General features: G+C 41.8%; 1 long non-coding RNA gene across 1 annotated transcript; it reads right to left on the minus strand.

Moving 5' to 3' along the window:
- Positions 1-3,810: 3,810 nt before the first annotated feature.
- Positions 3,811-23,006, minus strand: LOC138241369 (uncharacterized). The gene is made up of 3 exons (XR_011190592.1): positions 22,610-23,006; positions 5,641-5,813; positions 3,811-5,552 (listed from the first exon to the last, which is right to left on the minus strand). It is a non-coding gene; the product is annotated as an uncharacterized lncRNA (long non-coding RNA).
- Between the last annotated feature and the right edge of the window lie 2,620 nt (positions 23,007-25,626).

Genomic DNA, 25,626 nt, shown 5'->3' on the forward strand with positions numbered 1-25,626 from the left:
GTTACCATCTCACAAGAGCAAGTTATTTGTTCTTTTACTCTGCTGTATATAGTGAGTGAGCTAGAGTGATTTTGATTTCTCAACTCAGAATAATTTCTATTCTGAATTCATACTCTCAGTTCCTGAGTATAAATTGTAATTCACAAACTGAATACAACTTGTTGTAAAAATGACTTGATTTAGTAAAAGTGAAATTAATAAAAGTTTGAAACGTATTTACTTAAAGCAAACAATCAATTTTTATTAAATTTAGTAAAAGTTAAAAATGTAGTAAAATATTTTTGCCTCAAATACCATAATTATTCACCCCCACACATTCACAAAAGACAGTGTAAAGAAAGTCACAAGTCCAGTCTTATCCTAAATTAAATAATCACAAGATTGGACACAGCAGGGTGTTGAGGGTCAAGTCTGAGAAATCCTGTGTTAGAAGAAAACCCAGTGTCCTAAACTTTCTCAAATAACACAGCCTGCACACTCTCTGATTACATGAATAAAGCCAGACCTTTGATCTTTAATCATAGGCAGACAACTCCAGTCCTCGAAGGCCAGAATCTAGCCAGTTTTCCAGTTCTCTTTACATTATTAACGGCTGAAGACCTTTGAAAAGTGTTAAACTGGTCCAATTAATCTAATGATCCGCTACATCAAGTCAATAAGAGCAGAAGTGGTAAGGAGACTTGCAGACACTGGAGTTGTTGAAACAGGGCTGCAAATGTTGGATAAAAAACCCAAAACGTCTTGAAAAATGTCCCATAGAATTCAAGATTAATGTCACGTGTATGCTCCCAAGAAATCTACAAAAGAAACTAGCGTTTATTAAGGTGCTTGTTTCCGCATTTGACACTTGAAAAATATCTGTGTCTAACATTCATCAATGCACTCCACCCATAAATGTATTCATGTTTTATAAACATAGTGCTGCCACACAAAGTAAATACACATCGTTCAAAAGTGCCCGTGTGCTGGAACCTTGTCACATCCGGACCCCCACATGACTCGGTGTAGGGTAAGGAGCTGATTTGGAGCCCAGGCTGAGTGCTCCATTTCAGATACTGCCTGATGGATTTAGGCTGTGAGCCAGCCATGGCCAGGAGACCCAAGGATGTACAATTAGTTTGGAGAAATAAGGTTGGCAAGGCTACTTGACCCTTGGGCCTCTCTGTATTATTGGGATAGAGCTGCTTGCTCCTGAATTCAATGCTAGGTCTGCTGTGGGCCTAAGGTGTTCTTCTTCGGACTAGAATATCCAGTGCAGTAGCTCAGTCTGCTACCTGTCTGTCTGCTATTTCAACAACATGTAGCCCAACGGCGTTACACTGGGTGATGCTTTTAGGGTGGAAATCACGCGCAGATGAGTCTCTGCATTAGTTTACCCCTCAGCTTGTTTTTCACTGCTCTGAAGCAAAATGGGCTCCACGTGTGTTGGGTTAGGGAGAGGGCAAAGCATGATGAAGGCAGCCCATCTCCAAAAAAAACCCTTCTGTATCAGAAGATGTTAGAGCAGGGAGCTGTGAGTTTAACGTGAGGGCTTCTCTATTCCCACTGAGCAAACCTGAGGAAGGCTCCATGGCTGAAACCTTTACTCTTGTTCCTTTTACTTTTCAGTGTTGAATTAACCTATGCTTTACCCATGGCCATCAGACAGTCGTCCTTTGTGCATTCAAAACTCACACAAGACACCCCAAAACCAGCGGTGCTGCAGAGACCCTATTCTCTCTCAGGGTGTTTTCAATGTGAAGCTTAGAAATTTGCTTTTACTGGCGAAAGCTCCCACTGATCTCAGCCATACAGGTGATAATGGCAAACCAAGCAGACAAATGGCACCTCTAGAATAATAGGGGTTACAGCAAGACAGGAAAAGTCAATTACAACTTGCTCTTCACACAGATATTGTATTTTTATCTCACCTTTATAGTATGGACAGGTAAGCTTGACATGTGATCCTAAAGACTGCTTCTCAGACATCCTAATTCACTAACATGCTGACTGTAAATGTTTCCCTCAGTTATCAGATAAGCTTTCTTGGTGCTACAATGTTGCACATGGCTGGTGAAACTTTCACTCTTTGGACAACATTGTTCTCAATGCAGAAACCATGTCTTTAAAATAAGAATGACTCTGTGATCAATCTCCCATTGAAATCTCTTTTCATTTTGAAACAGCCTTTCCATGCACTATTTTTATCACCACTGTCTTCTAGTTTTCCTTAAGTGCTAGACAGTGCCTATTCTTCGATTCTGATTTCTCCCTCTTTGTAAACCACTATTGACTACTCTCGACAGCAGGATTAAACAGCCTGTTGCTCAGGTAATTTTCCATTTAACTTATTTTCCCCCCTGCGCCTTTTTCTCTTTTCTCCTAATGACTGATTTTCCGAATCTGTCACATTTGAATCCTTGTTAATTATCAGGAATTTTACTGTATTTCACAACAGTTTAACCATACTGTATATGGCTTCATATCAGAGACTTTGAGGTACGTAAGCAGCAGAGACTTTGAGAAACGTACTGTACTAGGCCAATATGAGACTAAATATCTAAGAATAAAATATTAATGAACATGAATGAATCTAAACTCGATCTATCTTTTTATCATTAAAAAAATGGCTCCCTGCCAGATCTAGGGGACTCCTTTTTTGATTTGGACCATCTATTTAAAGTTTTCGAGGTCAGACATCTCAGAAGCATAAAGTACGAGCAGTGGTCTAAGCTAGAAAACTCCTGAAAACTGAAGAAGCCACAGTCCTGAAAGTGCTGGATTGTAAGTGTACCAGGGCTCACGCACTGATCCAGTCAAAGAAGCAAAGTCATTCTCCTCTGAAATGTAGGCAGTGTGAAACTCTGCTGCAGTCTTTTGGTGTGACAGAGTTATCTTGGGAGGGGCACTGTGTATGCTGAGAGCTTGCAAGCACCCGGGATCGAATCCCAGCAGGCAGGAAGACCAACACACTTCACACTGGTGCCGTGACTCAGATTTCTCAGACTGGTGTCTGTCTGTGAGGTTGCTGCAGCAGAATATGGAGAAGAGGAGGATATACCAGGGCTCCTGCACTGAGCCAGTTACAGAAGTGACATCACCCCTCTCTGAAATCTAGACACTATAGAGCTCTGCTGTAGCAGAGGACCTGCTTGGCCTTCTGGCATAGCAGAGTTATCCTCTGTCTAGGGAGTGATGCTCTGCGTGCTTGGAACCTGGGTTCGGATTCCGGCAGGGGCAGGGAGAGCTGTGCTCATCACGCTAGACTGTTGATCAATTACTGAAGGCCTGAAGCAGACAAGACACTCTATGAAGGGAATGAAGGAATGTACTGAATGGCAGTGACAGAGGCATTTGGAAGGGGGTGGTGTAGCTGTACTGTAAGTGCTGCTCTTTCACGTTGCCAAGGTTCTGGGTTCAATTCCAGTCCCAGGTGTCTGTATGTCTGAAGTCTGCTTACCTCCCAGTAACATGCCTGTTACTCCAAATCTGAACAAGCTTTTTACTGATGATCGTTAGCAAAACAAAAACCGTCCTTTCCCGCATTTATAATACCCTTGACCTTAAATGGTTCAAAATTACTTTTCCTTATCATTGTGACTTTTGAAAACTGCCTGCAGTTCATTGCATCTTGCTGGGTTTACTGGCCCGCATTTGTTTCAATGATTGCTTTGCATGCTGTAATACTGTACTATGCTGAAACTTTCATATTCAAAAATATCAGCAAAAAACTAAACTTTTCTTTGCAAAATGCAAACAGCGCATTGGTGCTAGATGCTTTGCTTTGCTGAGCACTACTTTACAAAACACAATAGGTTTGCTTAATCACTTTTTAAAGTCGCTTGTTTTAATGTTCTTAAAAAGGGGGTAGCACACACAAACTTACACAGATTATGCTGTTTAGACTCCCGGAAAAGGGACTGTCCAAAAATACTGATTGTGGCCAAAATCCTGGTCTGAACATTTTTACTGTTTAGAAACATATTAAGTATGAAAGGAGCAAGAAAGAGCCTGTAACACCTGATGCATGAGTATCTGAATCATGTGGACACTGGGCAAGCTCTTTCTGTCCTTTTTGGATTGTTTCCACAAAATGTTCTACCAGGTCCATCTTCCTGGTCATCTTCAGTTTCTTTAGAGGTAAGTAATGAAACAAACGCTTTGTACAGCAACATGCAAGATGCCACTGAGAGAGATTATGAGCTCTAAAGTCAGATGTGTGTCACCTACAGTAGGTGTGTACTCAAAAACAGGATCACACTCAGATGATCCTGTAGGAGGATTAACCTGCAATTGTTTCATCGGTTTGCTTTTATTACTGTAAAATCTAGGCTCTGATAAAATGTTTGTACTTGTATTTGGAATTTCATTAGTGCAGAACATCTAGAAAATACAATAACCAGCAGTAGAAGAAGGTTAAGGTGAAAGGTGCACTTTGCTGTAAATCCTCCTATCAGTTTACCTGAAGAATCAGTGTGCATTATTAATAAAGTGTTATTTGTATATATAAGTGTACTTTACATAAAAGTGTTATTAGCCTTGCAACAAATGACATGCCTCAAGGAACTGTATTGCTGTTCTGAACTGGGTAATGTACAGTGAGGAGTTCCCCAGGGCCCCTTGCTGTTGTTTGTATTTTTCCTCTTGGGTTTTCTTGTCAGGAAAGAATGAACGTGGCCTTTATTTCTTCGTCGATAATACACAGGTCCATTCACAATTCCAGTGCAGTCGGGCACAGAAATAACCGTGAAATTCAATCATGGATGTCTATAACCCATCTGAAAGTAAAGCCTGATCAAGTTAAGGTTTTGTGAACTGCCTCTCATTGGGGAATAGTGTAATGTAATAGCATTTAGTTTTAAAGGCAGCTCCACTCAGCCATCGACAAAGGTGAAGATTTAGTTATTAGAACTGAATTTCAGCATCTAACAAAAATGTGGTTGTATCACTGAACCCTTCACCTGGTATGTCAGGCTCAACGGTCTGCATTCAGGGTTTTGTTTTAAGTTTATCTGATCAGTCAATTGAATTCGCTTCCTTCATTTGTTTCTAACTTCATGTCAGCGTTTTCCCACGCTGGTCCCTGGAGAGCCCCAGTCCCACAGGTTTTCTGGGTCACCATGAAGTCACCAGCTTGCAAAGATGAGTAGGGATGTTGGGCCCTTTTCTGGTTCAGTGTCAGGGTGGTTGATCTTTGCATTTCATCCTATACAGGAGGTATCCTGCGAGAGCTGTGAATGTTGACTTGCATGTCTGACATCTGCTTTAGGCTTTATAGTCCCCAAGAACTGATGCCAGATCTGAAATCTTCAGAAAGCAGAACTTCCAGAACCCATCAGCAAAGGGAAAAACCCATCTGTCACATGTGTGGCTGTGCAGTATGCAGTAGACGTTTCTGTAGGTGGTGCAACGCAGCCTGCGTCCTGGTGGCTCAGCAGGGAGCGCGCTGACCAGCCGGTGAGGGGGTACTGCTGGCTGTGCTCCATCCCTCAGCGCCGTCAGAAGGCTCAGGCGGTGAGCTGTGAGAAGAACCAGCTCTGGTAGTTAGGAGATCCATCTGTTTGGCAGCAGGGCTGAATAGACAGGGAGGAGGCAATGACCTTGTATTGTTTTTAACAAAACTAATTACAGTAGTAAGAGGTGTGCTGCCGGGGTGAAAACCTGTCTTGGAAATAAGCTGCAGCTTCCATCGAAATCTCAAGTTGCTCTGGACAGAGAGTATGGTGAATACAGGATGCACAACCCCTTCGGCACTGAGAGCCCTCGCACTCCAGCTGTTCGTCTCAGGCTGCTGGGCTGCTTCTGTTATTCGGCTCCCATCAGATGAGCACATCCTGTGGCGAACACCACATTCAAAAACATACAGCTTCAATGTAGCAGCTGCTTTCGGATTTTTATGGGGGCAAAAAAGCAACAACACATGTCAGTACAAAGCGCGTAAGGCAACATTTTAATTCATCTTACAGATGTGAGATCTAGCTAATATGCTCATCCACAGATACTGTATGTAAATGGTAATGTATCTATAAAAAAAGGCTGGTGAAGTGGCTCTGTGGCTAAGGATCTGAGGCTGAAAGGTTGCCCGTGCAAATCCCGCAGCTGGCAGTGGGATCCTACTCCATCGGGCCCCTGAGCAAGGCCCTTAACCCCAGCTGCTCCAGGGGTGCCCTATAAATGGCTGTGCTCCTCAAGCTTCTCTCCCTGTCTGTGTGTCTCATGGAGAGCAAGCTGGGGTCTGCGAAAAGACACATTCCTAATACAAGAAATTGTATATGGCCAATAAAGCGATTTTATATCTTTTTTAAGAGGATCTGGCATTTTTGCCTCATCATATGTTGACTGCCAAGGTCCCATTAACCCAAAGTGCATCCCTGGTGGCAGATTACAACTCATTAAGAGGTAGGCAGTGTAATCTGCCGTGTCATTTGAACAAAGGACACTCTATAAATCAAAAGATTTAATCTTCTGTGATAGATGCATATTTCAGATAAGCACCCGACTGCATACTTTTATTAGAATTAAAACAACCAGCATACTCAGACAGTCACACAGGTCATCTGAAGGTCTAATCAGGCCCATTCAGAAAGATGTACTGTAGTGTGCTGACTGGGGACCGCGCTGTCCCATGAATCAGAGTTTCAATAAAGTAGAGGTTAACCACAGTGTCCTGGCTGAATTCCAGGCTTGCACAATCCGGCCTTCCTAAACCCCTCCTTCGTTCGATTGGAGAAGCAGTTTCAGACTCGTCAACCTGATCTGCCGTGTGGTGGGGCTGCTGGTGCAGAATGGGCAGCAGTACAGGTGGCTGGTGAAGAGGAGGGTGCCCTCCAATACGTGAAACACCTTTGGATCATCTGGGACAAAACATGCTATGAGCTGTAAATGCAAGGAATTAATATAATATACAACAAAAAATTGTTTGTGTTTATGGCCCAGGACCCATGCCTTTTATGATCAAGATATTGTGATTTATGATATTTTATGTTCTCAAAATCTTCTCCAATGACTGCTGAAATCCTCTGGGTGGGTGGGCTCACAGAGGTTTTACAGTTCTCACCCCCAACCTTTCACCTCTGGAGATGTTTGGCTGCGATCCTTTCGACCCATCTTGCAGTGCCGAGCGGTTTAAAATAAACTCTGATGGGAAGAGGGGCCGGGGCTTTTCAAGTAAAATTGTGAAGTATCTTTTTATAGCTCTCCGATAAAGGCATGTGTCCCCGCTGTATGAAGATGCCCAAACTAGGCAATTTAGCAAAGGGCAAAGGGCACAAGAACAGCCTTTATTCTACCGGGAGATCGAGGGACTGGGAAATGGCGACTCTCGTGAATCTCTGAAGATGCCCAGTCCAGACTGCAGACATGAACAATGTTTCAGAGGGATCAGGGCAGCGTCCGCTGGGGACCAAGAGCTCAGAAGCCATCCTTTGGGGACCAAGATTTTCCAACGTCTCTTTACCAGAAACTATTCACAAATACCCACAGACATCCTCGATCCTCGCTGCTCTGCAGCAGGCAAAGATCCCTGTTCTGTCAAAACCAGTAGAATGACTCAATTAAAACCGTTTTCATGGATGAAAAGCAGGTGTCCAGACACTGAGTGAAAAAAAGTGGTTTCACTACTTTGTGCTTGGGCACCATGATTTCATCAATGAATAAACATAAGATACAGTATTTCAATATTTCAGGTATTTTCACCCTGTCTCAGATATGTTGAACACGGATATATTTAGCTGTATACCATACACTGTATGGCCAATACTAAATAACAAGGAGAACAGGGTTCCCTTCTCTATGATGGGGGTCACTCGTCCTAGGGAGCCACATCCTGATGGTTTTAATGGCAGCATTAAATGTTCAACAAAAAGAGGTCTGGAAAGCACACCACTCCTTCAGCCACAGAGGTGGACAGATCCAATGAAGTCACTCAGAGCTCTGCTGAGCAGAATGGGCCTGAAGAAGACAGTATGACTCTCCAGGTCCAGAGCTAAAGAAGGCCCCTGGCTTAAAGTATTTAGAGGCAAAGGGGAGACGGTCTCCTTTTCTAGGACACTAGTGTGGCGCTGCTGTGCCTCTCAGACTGCACCGAACTACACAGATAATTTTGCCAAAGATATCAACTGCTTTTCTGATTGCACCTTGTAGCCTGGAAAAAGGATAGTGCTTCAGAGTTATCAGTCCACGAGATAAATGAGGTCACTGCGCTGCTTGGTGCTATAAAAAGTGCGCGCATAGTTTAATAATGACGCAGCGCTAATTCTGCAATGCAAACAAGCGTGTCTTGCAGTTACCAGGAAAGTGCAGATGAGAAAGTGCAGGAAAGATAACAAACGACACGTTCTGGCACGCTGGAGGGCAGTTTGGTCATCCTGATTAACCTCCAACATGGGCAGTTTTGCCTTTCACTTCAGCACATCTCATAACAGTAACATCTTTATTTCAAGAGCAGTAACTTGCTGCGGTTTCTGTGACAGCTTTTTGGCTTTTTATTCTACTACTGGGGCCTGGCTCCCTAGAACCCATAGCATGTGACGGGGGAACAGTTTCCAGACTCCACTGGGCCGTTGGTTCTGCATTGTGAGAAGACTGCCGAAGTCAATGCTAGGATTATTAATAATTAGAATTGATTATTAATTAGAATCAGGCTTAAGGAACTGGGACTGCTGAGCTTGCTTTGGATCCTTGTAACTTTTCCCAGAATACAGCCTTCTGCAAATTTTGAAATGAAAATCGTTCTCATTTATTATAGGAGAGAAAGATCCTTTCACCATGTGACCTACTGCAAAAAATTTTATGTATATCTAGACGTTACATTAATATTTTATTCATTTATTTAAAGCCAGGGGCCTCTCAATTCTTACCTCTTAGGACCACAGTTCAGTATAACTTCTTGGTCTGCTTAAATAATTAAATGGTTTGGAAAAGGGTTAAAGGGGCCTGTTAAACCTTCCCTCTGGTCTCAGGCTGCCGATGATATACAGAGACCTAGAAAACGTGTGGGATTGTGGCTGACGATGCCCAGATTCAAAGGATCTTGATAGGAAGCGTGGTCTTGTATAACCGAGAAAGCACATACTCTTGGCAGATTCCGATGTGAAAAGTTTCAGCGGTGAACTGAGATCCAAGCATGTCATTATGAAGACATGACTTGTATTTTAATTTCAACAACAGAGAAAAAAAACTTAGCATCTCTTCCCCGCACCAGCTGGGACCAGCGATCGCAGGACGCCAGCTTGCTCCACTCTGAAACCTCGCAGTGACCCGGCTGGCTGTCCATGTCAGCACTGCCCACACTAATCTGCTCCCCCTTCCACCTCCTGCCATGAGAGCACCAAGTGCCCAGAGATTGTTCCTCCAGCACCAGTTGCCCTAATTCCTTAATTATACACCTCCAGGTGGATTTGTCACCAGTGCTGGGGAAAGTAACTTTCAAACAATATTTAAAACGTAATCATTTACAGTTACACGGTAACAAGATACTTGTACAGTAGAAGGGATTAATTTTCCAATAATTTTATAAAACCATCCCTTACAGTACAGTGATCTATGTAGTGCTTGGACAGTTACTCTTAAAAACAGTTCCCCCAAACCTAAGCAATCCCTTACACTGGTAACTTGTAACTTTTTCACCACTCCGATTGTCACATACGGCGAAGAGTATTTCCACCTAAATTATAGCCATTGTAGAATCCAATGTGCAGGTCCTCATATGATACCATTTCAAGTGCAGAAACATATGTCATCCTGGGTGTGATACTTCTGCTATGAATGACAATCATGAGCTACAGTACATCATTCCTGTGCACTAATCACATCCATAAAAGTACTGTATATACACATTTTAGAAGGAACAAAGTCATAGCACAGGGGATCTTGAATGCTTGCCGTATATGTTAATATCTGGGGTGTCAAATCTGGGTGAGAATGTCACCCACTTTGTCCTCTTTTCTGCATTGGCTCACCATTCATCTTGGCTCACTTCCACATACACTTCTCATTGGAGTCTCTGCACAGCTACTGTCAATGTTTCATTCCGATAACTAATAACTAATTCCAGTTACTAAATTACTGCTGATATTGTACTCAAGATAAAGGGCAACACAAAATGTAGTGTTTTTTTTATGTGAAGGTTTAAACTCACGAACTGGACACTAAAAGCAGGAACATTGCAACATTAGGGCTTGTAATAAAAATATGCCCTTCTTTAGGCTATACTGAACCATCAAGTTCATGCCAGGTGAAAACCGCTATCAATGGTGGTAGAATATTAAAGCTGGTAAGATAGTAACTGCTCTAACCGACCTTGGGGCACAGTGATAAGCCACTTGTGTAATAGACAAATAAAAAGCTTTCAATGTCCACAGCTATGTTTCCTAAACCAGGTTACTATGGTGATACTGACCTTTTTGCTGTGGTTTCTGTGTGCTGAATAACTTTCCGGAGAAGTGGATTTCTTGAACACTTTAGTGTTAAAAACAATAGGTATAAAAATATAGAAGGGAAAGGTTGTATTTGTTTACTTTTTAAATCTGAAGACCAAAAAGAAGAAAAATATGAATCTCGAAGGACGAGCACATTCAAGCAGATGTGTAGACGGAGAGTGTTATAATTTCCTGGACAAACATCTTGGGATCATTTGTCCAGTTTGCTTTTTGTTACATCTGTCTGTCACGTATAAAATTACATATCTGTTTATGTTGCATTATTGTAATAGATAATGTACATTATTTGTTAGGTAATACTAGTCAGAGTGTTTCTTTAATGTACAAACAGACACATTCATTAAATATACTTCCATCGTTTTACACATTTGTAAATGCGAAAGGCCTTTCTTTCCCATTAAGATGCTACTTTTCCTTATCTATTGATTGTATTGATAGATTTCTTTTCTTTAATTTTTTAACTGGGCTGCAGACCAGTCCACTTATCCTTTAAGAAAACCTGGAAAGCTCTCTTGAAACTGTCCTCATATCGCGCATGTAAGCGTTCAATAAACTATTCCTGCCATGTTGTTATAAAGGCTGTGCATCCTTCTGGCAGGCATGAAAATTGTTAACACTGCAGATGATAGCAATTAGAACTTGACACCCCATTTTTTTACTCGCTGCTGTTAATGAAATCGCTGCTCCGCAGAGAAAAACACATTTCACAGAAAAAAAGGTATTTTTAAGGTGGTATCCATGGAGATTGTAAAAAAAAAAAACATTCCCAAAACATTAAGATATAAATCATTTAAGGAAAATATCTCCTTGTGACATCTTGTTATTAATGTCATATAAATAAAACTGAAATTTGTGTGTTCATAGTGTCTATCTATCCACTATTTCGAAACCCAAAAATGTAATTTAGCTAAAACATATAAAACTTCATATAATTAAAGTTAGACAGTATTCATACTGTGCAGGTGTAATAATATACAGTACAGTGCAGTGCAATTTAACGCCACCCTCTGCTGGTAAAATAGAGCAATTGTGATTCAGTGTTAATAATAATTATAATAATTGCTTACACTTATATAGCGCTTTTCTGGACACTCCACTCAAAGCGCTTTACAGGTAATGGGGACTCCCCTCCACCACCACCAATGTGTAGCATCCACCTGGATGATGCGACGGCAGCCATAGTGCGCCAGAACGCTCACCACACACCAGCTCTCAGTGGGGAGGAGAGCAGAGTAATGTAGCCAATTCATAGAGGGGGATTATTAGGAGGCCATGATTGGTAAGGGCCAATTGGAAATTTGGCCAGGACACCGGGTTTACACCCCTACTCTTTTCGAGAAGCGCCCTGGGATTTTTAATGACCACAGAGAGTCAGGACCTCGGTTTTACGTCTCATCCGAAGGACGGCGCCTGTTTACAGTATAGTGTCCCCATCACTATACTGGGGCATTAGGACCCACATGGACCACAGGGTGAGCGCCCCCTGCTGGCCCCACTAACACCTCTTCCAGCAGTGTTATAGCAGCCTTCTGAGCTGGGTGCCGTCTCATCCTTGGAGAACCCCACCACACAATTGCAGCAGTATCCCCTGTACATACTGTTCATATCCAGCAGCACCCATGTGCGCGGCCTCCTCTGGCCATTTCAACACCTCTCAGGGGGTCTACAGGGGGCACAGTGATCAGCGCAGTTATTGCAGCTCTTGCAGGGCCTCCTCCGACATTTACACTGCTGGGACGGGAGGAAGACTGGCCAAGGAGTCCAGGGAAGATGCTGAGATGTGACCGTCGCTCCACCCCCCCACCCGGTTCGTCCCGCAACACCTGGGCACGAACCGTAACGCAACAGGGACCCAGCCGAGTGAGCTAAAGGAGATCTTCCTGCCAAACTCAAGAGGTGCATCTCTGGACCTCCACTCAGCCCAGGCAGCTAAGGTCCCTGTTACGCGCAGGGAGGGCAATGACGTCACCGTGCCCAAACTAGCTCCGCTACAGAGACAAGAAGAAGACAGAGGGGTCCAGGGGTCCAGGGAAGACGTCGGATTGCCATGACTACGCTGCCTTTCTGTCTCTTGTCTCCTGGGCCCTTCTGCCTCCTCCTTCTTGCCTCCCCCATCCCACTCTCACCGCCTCCCCTCGTTCACCCACACGCCTGAAGGGGACCCGTGGCCCAAACACTGGGCCTCTGTTTCTCTGGGCTCTTCAGCCTCTGCATCTCCTCACTCTAGCCTCAAGTTCCCAATAATCAACATCTGATGGACCAGCTCTCTTGACTCAGATAGAAAGGAAAGCCGTTATCCTCAGGGATGTAAATAGATTCCTTCCCACATTTACAGCGCACATGTGAAGACATATCTACAGATACTAATATTTATTGAATTAAATGGAAATATTCTCTCAGGAACAGGAGAAGTGGTGGAGATTTAGGAGGACAGGAAAGGGAGGTGATAAAAAGAACTGAGTCAATAGCCTGTGTTTTTCAACAGAATGCGGACAAGTGAAAACTTCCGTTTTTGAAAGTGATTTGAATGTACCAGATAATGTTCCCTAAAGTGCGTTAGAGCCACACGTTTGCTGATAGAGTCATTAGTGCCATGTAAGAGAGAAACACACCCTGCAGCACTGCACTGATGTGGAAGGGCTTTGTCTGCCTCCATCTGAATTGATTGCAATGGGTGTTAAATCACAACCAAAGACAGGGTGATGTACTCGCTGAGAAGCTGAAATAATCTAAAAAGCTTTATGTCTAGAACAGCTCTATTTGTATATTCCAAAAAGCAAATTCTGCTCAAATCAAATGTTAGGCTTATTTCTGTCAAATATACTGTACAGTGTAATCAAGGCACTTGCTGTGACTGAAAAGCAAGACAAAATAGCATTTCTAGCCCTTTGAAGGCACTGCAGTGATTTTATGTTCTTTTTTTGGTGGTACTGAGAGGCTTACTGCGGCAACCTGACTTGCTCTGTTCTTTAATACTGTGAATTCAAGACACAGTCAGAACCCCAGCCCATCTGTCAGAATGCAACATCGTAAACGTCCAGATTCTGACAACACATGATCGAGGATTACAGTAGAAATCACTTGGGGAGAGTTAGGACAAAACATTGTATTTATATCTAACACATTGCTGCGCGTTCTCACAGCCCCAGACTACTAAACCTTTAAAAAACCGCTCAAGGACAAAACAAAGATTGCAAAACATTAGATAGAGTGTCAGAAAAAACAGGCTTTTCCAGTATTCAGGTTGCTCTGTGTCTCCTTAAATTATAATCCTCTTCACCTGTGAGAAGTGTTACATTTATCCAATTAAGGCATAACTGGTCTAATTCATCCCTTCTTCACAGCTTTAATCATTTGATGATTTAGAGAGACATACAAAAGCCAATGAATTTTGTATTCCAGGGACTAGTGTTGGGGACCCCTGAAATAAATATTACAGACATTTCTAAAATTCCTTTGGTTTTATTACTCAGTTACCGTAAGGGTGTTTGAAATTATCACCTTCTTGGAAACTAAAACCACGATATGCTTAATCAGCTTCTTATTGGATAGAACACCAGGATGGCCACAAATACTGTATATTACCTACTTATTTTCACCTCCGATTTTACTGTCAAATGATGTGTAACACATCAGGGTACCTGTATATCGCACATCTGTAGGAATACACACAATTGCCCAGACTATAGTTACACTACATATTCATCACACAGTAATCATACACACATTGAAATGATAATCATATTCAATGTCATCTGATCTGAAAAATGAAAGCATGGTTTTTGTGGTGTTTAGTTGGATTGTAGTTCTTCCAGTTCAATAAGCAAAAAGGGGATTTACGGAGATTGCAGATTTAGGATCTCTGTCGTTTTTTTGTGTATTTATTTATTGCGCCTGCACAGAATGTCGGGGAAGAAAAGGAAGCGTGGTTTTTTAGAGGTGGCAGCCTCTGATAGCTGTTCATACAAGTGCCTTCTTTTCTGTCAGAGGCAGGGTGACACCTCTCTGTAACTGCGAAGCTGATTCAGACGAGCCTCGCACCTGGTGCGTAGATCTCTCTGGCACCCCCTTTCTGTTCGCCAGTGTCCACCACAGTTACTGCACATCAGTTACCTCTGGCAGGGCACAACAGCCGCAGAGTCTTTGGAGAACTCATGCTGCATCCATCCATGAATTGACTGGTCATTTAATCGGACAGGTAAACCCCACTGGAAGGGATAAGCTACAAGGGGATTCTGTTATAGACACGCTGAAGCTGTTGGGTTTGACAAGGAAATTCGCACAAAAACTGCAGCAGCAAATTGGGAGTCCTGACAATCCCAATTGTGCAATAAATGTTTAAGATTGATTGAAGGTTCAATACGCTGCTGCAGAGTTAACATCTGGTTGCACAAATGAAAAGCACATCCAGATTGATCGGGTCTAATATATCTAGATCAATTCAGATCTCATGGCTCAACAAAGGTTGTTTCTGAGGTCATAGAACAGTATTGCTAAGAGTGACACATTTACATGACATGTAAGAAGAAGGAGCTGTTTGTAGATTTTTACTCAGGGGGCTCAACAATTGCTTGATAGCACAATTGAAAAAAGGCTTCGTAATACATTATATGAATGAAAATCGACTGCCAGCAGCCACAAATGTTAAAAAAAGTTTTCTAATCAACACTAAATATTTTCAGTGGGTACTATGACCAAGAGGTATTTGTTGACTATATTATACAGCTGTTTTGCATGGATGTTGAGCTTTTACACACAAGTTCTCAAGGAATAGATGTGCAAAATCTGGCCTGCAGTGCAGGAGAGCTGTAGAATTTGACTTTTACCAATCATCATATCACGACTTTTTAAAATCTAAGTTTCCTGTTCATTGTTTTTCATTAGGCGTCTAAAGAAGTCTAAGCTACACAATAAAGACAAATATTCATATAACTGGAGGTCAGGAAAGTTTCAGGCTGTAAAAGGTACCTTGGTCTAATGGGCTTGATTTCGATAAAAAACCTTTCACAGAACATAAATATTGAACTATAAGGGTATGGGCAGGTGTCATTATTGATCTTACATTTTTAATTTTGTTACCAAAACCTCAGGAAGCAGATCCCTGACTGGATTTTGTGAAATTAAGAATGCTGTCTTTAAGGTTTGGAATGTACAGACTATTCTGGGAAATTAGGGTTTCCTACAGAAGCTAAGCAGAATTTATTTTTGCGGATACAGAACTAAATTTTACAAAAGAGAATGAAAAAATGACAATAATCCCAACAGCCAGAAGAAAGAATCGGAGCATTCTTAATAATGTTAGTTTAAATAAGAAAGGAATAAGCTTTGCTCACACAACCGAGTGTTTTTCAAAATTGCTCTGATTTGGAATGAATGCTTTTCAGTTTAACTTTTATTTTATTATTCCGATTTTAATGAAAGCTTTTTTTTGTTTACACATTGGCACATTGAATATGCAATAGATCTAACTCCCAGATGGCACTTTAAATGCATCTGTTGTTTTCTGATGCTCAAATATTGAACTCATCTTATTTTTTGGGGGGTATTTTTTTCATCACATTTTCATCATGTCTCTGCAATAAAATGTTTATGAAACTGATTTTTAAAAATGAGAATATAAATTCATCTAGAACATGTTTTTGTAAAACCATGGTTTTGGATTTGTCTGGGCTAATGCTGGTGCGTGTCACATCTGTGAGCTTCTGGAAATGAGCTTTAAGGGTCTTGCGCTCCGAGTTTTTCATTGGAACGGTAGAATTGAAAGCATGATGGCACAGTATTACAGTAAAGAGACACAAGTGCATTGCACCTCTAAACGTTTTTTGAGAAGGAACAAAATTATTATGATTTGCTGCCTTCACAGTTTGCAGAGAAATCTGGGCGGACTGCGGGGGAGTGCAGAGGATCACTGGTCAGGCTTGTATCCTGGATACAGTCTTTGCTCCGGTGCCCTGGAAAATGCTGCAGGAAGCAGCCACTGGTTATACAGCAATTGCTAAAGGGCAATTCAGTGATCAATTCCACAGTCGCCCTTTAATGATTTCAGCAAACAAGTCCCTAGGAAATTAAACTTTAAAAAAAAAGATAAACAATTATGGCCATTCTCAAACAAATTTGAGTGAACCATTGACCAAAGTTGCAGAATGTTGTGAAATCTTGAAATCTGAAAACATTGAACATGTGTGGTGTGCTTCGCTTTCCAGCATCGCTTACAGAAGAGCAATAGCAGCTGAAAAACAGCCTACAGCAGCGATCAAAAGCTCCGGACTTTGTAACTGGAAGGCTGAGGTTTCAGATACTCTGCTGCTGCTGCTGTACCCTTGAGTGTAATATCGTACCGGTGCAACACCCAGCTACAGCAATAGGTACTGTACACATGTAATTTGCTTTGGATGGAAGTGTCAGCAGCATAAATTAATAATTATGTTTTTGTTCTGACTTTTGGTATTCTAGGAATGTGCCCATATCAATGCTGGAAGCCTACTTGAGATATTTTCCTGCAAAGTTGAAAAGTCTTCCATTTCTGCCAGAGGCTTACAGATTGGCATTCCTTAATTACATGGTGTCGTTTTGCCAGTTTCCACCTTCTCCTGAACCACCGTGACCTCCGAAGGTGAGGCAATTGCAGGTGACCCCTGTGAGGATCGGTTTACTCCAGCACAGAGCACCTACTGTCTGCACATTTCTATGACTTCATTACCAGCAGTTCTTTGTTGGGCTCCACACACCTCCTTCAGTTGTAACAGGAATCTAGTTGCTCACAATGGAGCTGAGAGATGTGCCGTACTTTCGACCAACAGGCTGAAAAAAACAGGTCACATCTTGCCATGCAAAAGCCACACACACAACGAAGTCCTCAAACTTTGCAGGCTCTCTGAATTCCTGAGTCACTGAAGCCGACAGACTCTCAGGTAATCCTATCCAGCTTTCCAGTGTCTCGGCTGCTAGTGTGTGATTCCATTTGGAAAGGGAAATGGTCTTCAGGCTCTGTGAAAATGCCTTGTGCTCTCAATGCCCTGTTTGAGCTCTCAGTAAGAACTAGCTTACAACAGAGGACAGCAAGTAACTGTTCTCTTTGTAACATGAGGGCCACCACTGCAGGTGTTTTTTCTGCTTTTAGAAGGGAAAGTTGGCGTTAGAATTGAAAGTGCTTCTTAAGCACTTCTTCTGCTTCTTAAGTGCTTCTGTCACGTTCGTAAACCCCCCTCTTAAGGACGCTCCAGCCCTTCCTTGTTCTTTACTCATCTCCCACACCTGCTCCCTGTTCCAACCCCCTTTTCAGTTCCCCTTAAAAGCCAGGCGCTTACTCTGTTCTGGGCTCTGCATTGCCCCGTCAAGCTTTTAAGTTCCTGTTCCTGCCGGTTCTGACCCGATCCCAGTTTTAATTCTGTTTGTCTTGGATGGACCGCCTGGTTCTGGATTTTGCCTTTCCTCGGATTCCCCATTGGACTCAGGTTTGGACTGTTTGCCGCGGCCACACCTCCCCCGGACACCAGCGCACCATGGACACGCCCCCTGTTTTCATTCCCGACTCCCGCATGCTTTTCCCCCGCGTTTTCCTCACTCTACCCCGGATTGTGTCATCTGCATAGGGTCCGGAAAGAACGCTTTCGTTACAGCTTCTTGAATACAAGCTGTAGTTCAATGTGATTTTCTTACTGATGACCAATGTTCACTGTTTGGAGTTGTGCACATGTTCCTCCCATTTCTAGTGCATAAGACCGGTGAGGTGCAAAGTTTCTTGTGAAGGGACACACTGCCTGACACTTCCAAATCACTCACCCTGCCGTTTTGTTTCACAGCATTAAATACTGTATGCAGTACTTCATCATGTAACAGCCAAGAACTGGGAAAACTTGATCTTGTGCTCATAGCCCCCTTTCCTCCAAAAGCATGAATGGAATTGTACTTTCTTGATCTGGATATTTTTTGTTCGGTTTCTGAGCCATGACAAGCGTATGATAAATAAAAACCTTGGCATGACGTGCATAGTTTCATTCTCACTGCTCATTAAATGAGAGAAACTTTCCGTGCCATGTTGTCCAAGACAATCTAAAGGCAGATCTTTTTTTAAGTCGAAGGTAATAACTAACTAACATCGGGAGTGACATGAAATATGCGCAAAGTAAATATTTTTGCTTGTTCTCAGGGCAAACCTGCCTAGGAATAGTGGAAAACAGCCAGAATCACTAGCAAAAGCGGGTTTAGAAGGTGCTTCAGCCAATCTCAGAGCAGATTTAAAAACTGTTGCAAAAGAAGTCTCTGATGTTGTGACATACAAAACATACTAGCTAGCCAGTGAGGAATGAACAGTCCAGCCAGTGGTTTCTGCTCTAATCTGATTGGCATCTCACAACTATGTACTGAGGTGATACTAATATTTACCAATAACCTTATTAAGCAGATATGCCTTGTGCGGTGAGTGATGTAGTCCTTCCACCATAAGTCACTGCCAGCAGGTAGCTGTTAGTTGTGGCCTTGGGTTATTCATTGCGCGTGAATCTAATGAGACTGTCCATATTTAATGTTTGAAGAGGAGTGGAACATCTGCAATCCAGAAGCACCTGACCTCGCCTCATCTCAGGGCTGTAGTGTTGAACCAGAAGAATATTTTGAACGTTCACCTGATGCTAATTTTCAGGATCGGTTTGATTAGAAAGTATCTCAGCAGGAGATAAAAGTGAAATCTAGTAACCTGTTATTTAAAAACAAAATAGTTGCACTATCTTTGTATATGACAAGCACCATCGTTCGTAGCCCTGTTTCATCATGCTGAAGACGTAAGCGGACGATTAGAACTGAAATGGATGGACCACGGAGCGATAAACGGCAGGATCGACATCACTTAAATAGACTTCTGAATGGACTGCTGTGCAGTGCGTCTCGCAAACAAAGCTCCTTTGCCCAATCACAGTTCACCCCCATTTCCAGCTTTACCTACAGCTGTTGTAGGTGAAAGTGGATGAACAGAGCCGTACTTTCGTATGTTGAATGACATCACCAGTTTTAGGCTGCTTGGCACCAGAGCATCCTCTCCATACCAAATCTCAGTGCAGAAATTAGGTGTGCAGTTTTCACTCTGTAAGAGGGTCTTTATTTTAATATCCTGATCTTAAAACAAACTCTTTTCCTTCTAGGTAAAAATATGCCAATTACTGTATTTTCCTCACTGCATCCAAATTGCAGTTTCTGTGAAAGTGCTTTCTCTCAGAAAAGAATTTGCACATTTTCTTATCACCAGGCTGTGTGTGTGTGTAGGTGTGAAAGCCAGTGCGTGTGTGTGTAGGTGTGAAAGCCAAGCTGTTCAAGAGAGATTTCAAAACCGATTGAATATCCCGTGCCTTGAATATCAAGGATCTAGGAGTAATATAATCATAAAGGCTCACAGTTCATATACAGTATTTAGCTATAATGAAGTGCAATTCCCTTTGAGTCCTGGAAGCTAAAAAATAGGTTTATACAATCCTTATAGCTAGTCGTCTGAAACTTCAGTGTGATCCAGAGATGCAATGCGTAATTGTCACAAATTATGAGTCAAGCCGGGCACTTAATTCTCAGTTCAATTTTCAATGCTTTACCTCCTCCTTCACCGATCCGGTATAATTCACAACTATTAAAACTACAGTTGATTGACTTGCAAAAACAACAACAAAAGAAACCCAACCAATGTCAATTGTAAATATCTCTATCACTGAGGATATGGATTTGAAAAATGAAATAAGTGTCAGTTGGTATTCTTGGTTAGATTCCTATTGTTGTGTGCTAAAGCAAAACGCCAACTAATACACAAATCTAAAATAACCCGACCAAAAGAAATTAAAGTTAGGCCGTTTATATATTAATGACCACAGACAGAGATGTTTCCCCTCAGGTATTTTTTGTGAATAGCTGTTATATTACCAGAAGGTAAGAAGGGAAAGTTTGGGGATTGCTTTATCTAGCAGAACGATTGACTTGGCAGATTCTGGCGTATTGGTGTGGCCATATCTGTGTGCCGAGTTTGAACCCAGTTTCATCGCTGTTCCTTCTTGAACCTCTTGGCCTTTGGGTAGAGAAGTAAAATAAGGCCCTACTTTATGCCAAAAGTCTGATGGCTGCCCTTCAGAAGATAATGATGTTACCTGCTCATGGCACGTTTCTTTATTCTCTCCTGCAACACTGCAGAGACATGTCCACGTCAGGAACAGGAAGATATTTATTTTGTCATGCCTTTGATAAGGCCTGACAAGATCACATTTTCAACAGAAGCCATGTGGTCTCGTCACCCAGGCTGTGGGCTGACTGCAAGGAATTCTATGCGCCTGTGGCTGGAAGGTTGCTGGTTTGCATCCCGCAGCTGGCAAAGGAATCCTACTCTGTTGGGCCCCTGAGCAAGGCCCTTAACCCCAACTGCTCCAGGTGCACCCTATAAGTGGCTGACCCTGCGCTCTGACCCCAAGCTTCTCTCTCCCTGTCTGTGTCTGTGTCTCATGGAGAGCAAGCTGGGGTATGTGAAAAGACAAAGTCCTAATGCAAGAAATTGTATAGGGCTAATAAAGTGATGTTATGTTATGTTATATAGGCGACAGTACCATATGTTGCTGTCAGGTTATGAACCCATAAAATGTCATTGAAACAGTGAAGGAATACACTTCTATTGGATGCACAGTGAGCTGGCTTTTTTGTGACTGCAGACAGTTCATCGCTGGCAATCAAAGTTTTAAACTGGTGATAGTTACCTATTCTTAATTCAGTCTGAAAAACTAAACAACACAGCAAACTTAGTGCAGACACCAATTTGCAACCATTAGACAATACTTAACCTCACCTAATTTGACAAAGGTGTGCGTTTGGCAGTTCAGACAAAATACATTGTTTTCAGTAGCCATTCTGTTATGCAACAATAACAAATATTGGCTCTTCTCCTTTATATTCTTCCTCATTTTTTAAAGGGCTGTCTTTTTCACCCTGATATCCTTTAGAAAAGGCAGCCTTCTGGCAGGATAACACCAGGTTCTCAGTGAAAAATAATTCTTGTTTCATTTGAAGCTGAATGTTGCTGTGCTTTCTGTGAAGCAGAGCTTTAGCAGATATTGATTTCTTATCCCCGGAGTCCTGGGTCTCTTTGTGGTGGAGAACTGAATCAGCAGCGACAATTTTAATTGTGAGCATCTGACTGGAGTGATTTACATAATGAATAGCACATAACGCCTTTTAAAATACAGCATATAGATGTAAATAAGTATTTGTCCAGTGCAGTATAAATATCCTTACTCTCTGTCCACTGTATGTTCTTTTCCCTAAGCAACTGTCTGTATGTCAGCGACTGGGGAGAAAGAGGCTCTAGTAATATATTGCCTATAGTAAGTCTTATGATAGTAGATATTGATCAACTCTGTTTCTAACTGTTATAAATTATAATCACTAGCCATTAAATCCTAAGGTTAAACTCCCTCATCACTTTAGAAAATAAAAAAAGAGTGACTTTTGTGGGCTATTACAGAATTCCCATCTGAAAATGGAGCCAAAATAATACATAAATACTGTTATACTGCAGGGAAGCTGACCTCTGAATGTCATCTGTCAGCTGGGAAGGAGGAACCAGCCCAGGGGGGTCTCCAGCAGAGAGGTGGAAATGAGCAAGACTCCGCTACCGAGATTCTTCTGCACAGAGTCCTGACAGTTCCATCTTCATTTTCTCTGCTAGCTTGCAAATTGGTAGCCCTCTTCTACCTGTCATTTTAATTACTACGTTTAATTAAGCAATTGTGTTGTCTCTAACAAATGACAGACTATCCTACTATTAAGCATCTGAAATAAAACTAGACGAGACATGTGCTCCTTAAAGGAGAGCACTTCTCATTCAGGATTACAGGGTGTTTATGTCATCTTTTGTTTAAAGGGCTTAATACAGAATGAAGATCCCAATTTACTCCTTGCAGTGCTAGTTTATTTGTCTTAATGTGAATCTAAAGAGTTTCACCTGCCACAGGCACAGAGAAGTAAAGGACCAATTTACCTCTGCCTGTTAAAATCTTTCTTAACAGCAAATATATCGGAGCACGGTCCCTTTCAATACCGGTGCACAGCAAATGCTCATGTTAGAGAAACTAACCATCAGCAGCTGAAAATGAGAACCATGCACTTTCTGCAGCTTATCCTCTACACAGTAGTAAGAGAAGCGATGTTATAGAACAATACTGTATACTTACCTCTGCGAGACAGCATTTCAACACTGCAAGACAGCAACTGAGTCAGTGGATTTTTGGTATGTTCTGGGTAATGCAATTACTAACATGGCCTGAACCTGCTCATCGATGAAGCTGTTGCCCCTCAGTCATTTCATCTGGATTGCAGTACACACCAAACCGTCTGCATGCGTGTCAGTCTTGCGCATGGTAATCAGTTTTACCGGGATTCCAGTCTGGATTCTGTCTATCGGAATCCAATCTGCAGTGTCATCTGATTGCTCCTATTCCCCAGCTACTCAGTGCAATTCCTTTGCACTCAACCATCAGCTGTGTAAAGTGGCTTTCCCACAGGAAACAGAAAACGAATTGTCAGTGAGCTCTGCTGTGGTGATGGGTTAGCTAGGCTGCAGAAAAAGCAAAGGCTCAGATCTCTGACAGTTTACGGATCCTGCAGTAAGGGCTCAGCTAGAGGAGCTGGTGGAGTCACAAGTATAGGGAAAAAAAGGCCAAAAGAAATGCTTACAGTAACAAAAGCCGTCTTTGTGTTGTTCTGTTTTGCAAATACTGTAAGCTGAATTAGCTTAGCACAGCGCTAAACCAATCAGGGTTTTGGGGCTTCTGAGAAGGTCTAGTAATCAGCATTAGATCGAGGCAGATGGGAATGACAGAATATATTAGTGAGGTTATTAACAGTGGCGAGCTGCTCAGTTACAAGTGTGATTGAGTAATCCATCCTAGACTGGGTTCAGACACTGAAGCGATTGAGCAGTACCATTTTTGAGTTAAGCAATTCCTGAGCAAAATGTTGCTGTTTGCCAATAAAAAGGGAACTGTGTTATTGACTTTTATTATTCTTTTTTTTTTACAAGAACCATACTACATCATAAAAACTCTCAAGTGAAATAGCCTTGGGCCCTGATTGAATATGTTCATAATCACTCAGAGTATTGAATTTTCTGAATGCAAAATGTCATAATTTGTAGAAAATTAAGCAAACCTAAGTGACCCATGACATGGGGCACAGATTCGTAAACAGTATGAGTAGGATCAAGGCAGTTCTCACAGTCTGTCAGAAGTGGCAGCTGATTAACATCTTGTTTTTGAAACTCGTGTTCTGCAGAGGTGCCTTCTGACAGACCTCTAAAACCTGCATCCCAGGAAAAGGTGCCAGGGGACAAAGTGAAAGCATGTTAGGTCTGAAATGACCTTCAGCTGCTCAAATATGTATACTGTATATTCAGTTCTGCACAGCTGTCTTAATCCGATGATTCTTGAACCAGTAAACATAACCAAACAGTCATAGCCGATCGTAACCAACCAGTTGTGGATAAATAATTAAGTCGGTCAAACCTAAGAGCATCAGTAGAGAATACAGGCTGAAATCAAATTTAGAGATAAAGTAGAGTAGAGAAACAGTGTTAAAGTAGAGATAAGGGATATACAGTAACAACTAGAAGTGAGAGCAGAAGAGATTGGGCTATGAGAGGATTATCTCCTTCATAGACCAGGAATACAGAACCTCCAGGTATCTGAGCACTGAAAAGACTGGCTTAAGGCTTTAAATAAAGGACTGTTCTTTTATACCTGTGGAAATACTGGTTTATTCACCAAACAAAAAGAAATACCTCATTTTGTAAGTGTTGCATAATTTTAGCACCTGTTTTAGACTTAAATTTAGTACTGAGTAGGATTATGTACTTCATAAAACAGGGTTTTCCTCTTTTCGTTATACAGCATTCGTGCCTCCATTGCAAGGTGGAGTTATATATTCCCTTGTCAACTGAAGGTAAAAACTCGTCATTCACAGGAGCGGTCAGGGTTCTGGACTTACACCTGGACGTCTGTGGGTTCCACTCCCAGGTGAGACACTGCCATTGAGCCCTTGAGTTAGATACTCCACCTGAATTGCTCTGGTAAAAAAGCCCACTGTATAAATGGACGCAAATACAAGCTGCTTTGTATAAAAGTGTTAGACAAATAAATAAGTGCTCTGAACACCATGTGCATTTTATTATTAATCAATGGTTTGTTTTTTAACATTGCAGCCTGTTGACTTTTGTAGACAAATATTGCACTATACTGTGCAAAGAAAAGAAAATGTGCCAAAATGTGTACAGTACCTCAGTATTGCCTGACTATGAGGGATGTACTGTATAACTCAATGTTTATAAATTTGCTTGCAACCAATAAAGGATCTGATATCAATTTAATTTGACTTACAATTGTAACCTCCCCCTTCATTTCTTCTATGGAATTATTCGCAGTCCCTTTTACTCATGACAATATAATATGTTATATAGAATATTTATACATACTGTTAGACAGTATGCAGTGGACTACTGTACATCTATGTCATGAAAAGGTTGGGAATAATCGTGCTATTTGAACACAACAGCTCATTCCAATCATTTTGAAAAACCCTCTGCAGAATGATCAATATAATATATCGTAACATGTCTGGATGATTCATTGCCATTTGTTACAATTGGATATGTAAGAAACCACAAACTGAGAACCCGACCTGAACCTAAAATGTTCCATTTTCAAAAGGTCCAGACTTCTCAGTTGTACGGTAATGAATAGGTTTCTTTCAAATTGTTAAAAAGATCATATCGAGAAGATCAGAAATTAACAGATGTATTGTGAAATTAAATTTAACGTAACATGGACAGTGACAAAATACAAATGTGAAGACATTTGGTGAAGGACAAAAAGTAACTGTGGAGCATACAGTTTCTAAACACAGTGATATACTGTAAAACGCTATAGACTACTCACTGTAAAATATCTTTACCTAATTTGATCACTCTACATTTACAGCTTCATGGTAATAACCCGTATTGAACTAATCTGTAGGGAAGCAGTGGCTGGGCCCTGACTCTGGTTCAGCAAACAGGAGGCTTGAATCCCAAGTGGGACGCTGCTGTGCTGTACCCTTGAGCAAGGTCTGTGTGAATTACGTTTTTACGAAAACTCTGAAAGCTCAGAAATGGTGCCCTTTAAGGAGGCTGAATGTTAAATTTAATACCACTGCGGTT

The sequence above is a fragment of the Lepisosteus oculatus genome, chromosome 1, assembly GCF_040954835.1.
Source record: "Lepisosteus oculatus isolate fLepOcu1 chromosome 1, fLepOcu1.hap2, whole genome shotgun sequence".
NCBI classification, from domain to species: Eukaryota; Metazoa; Chordata; class Actinopteri; order Semionotiformes; family Lepisosteidae; genus Lepisosteus; species Lepisosteus oculatus.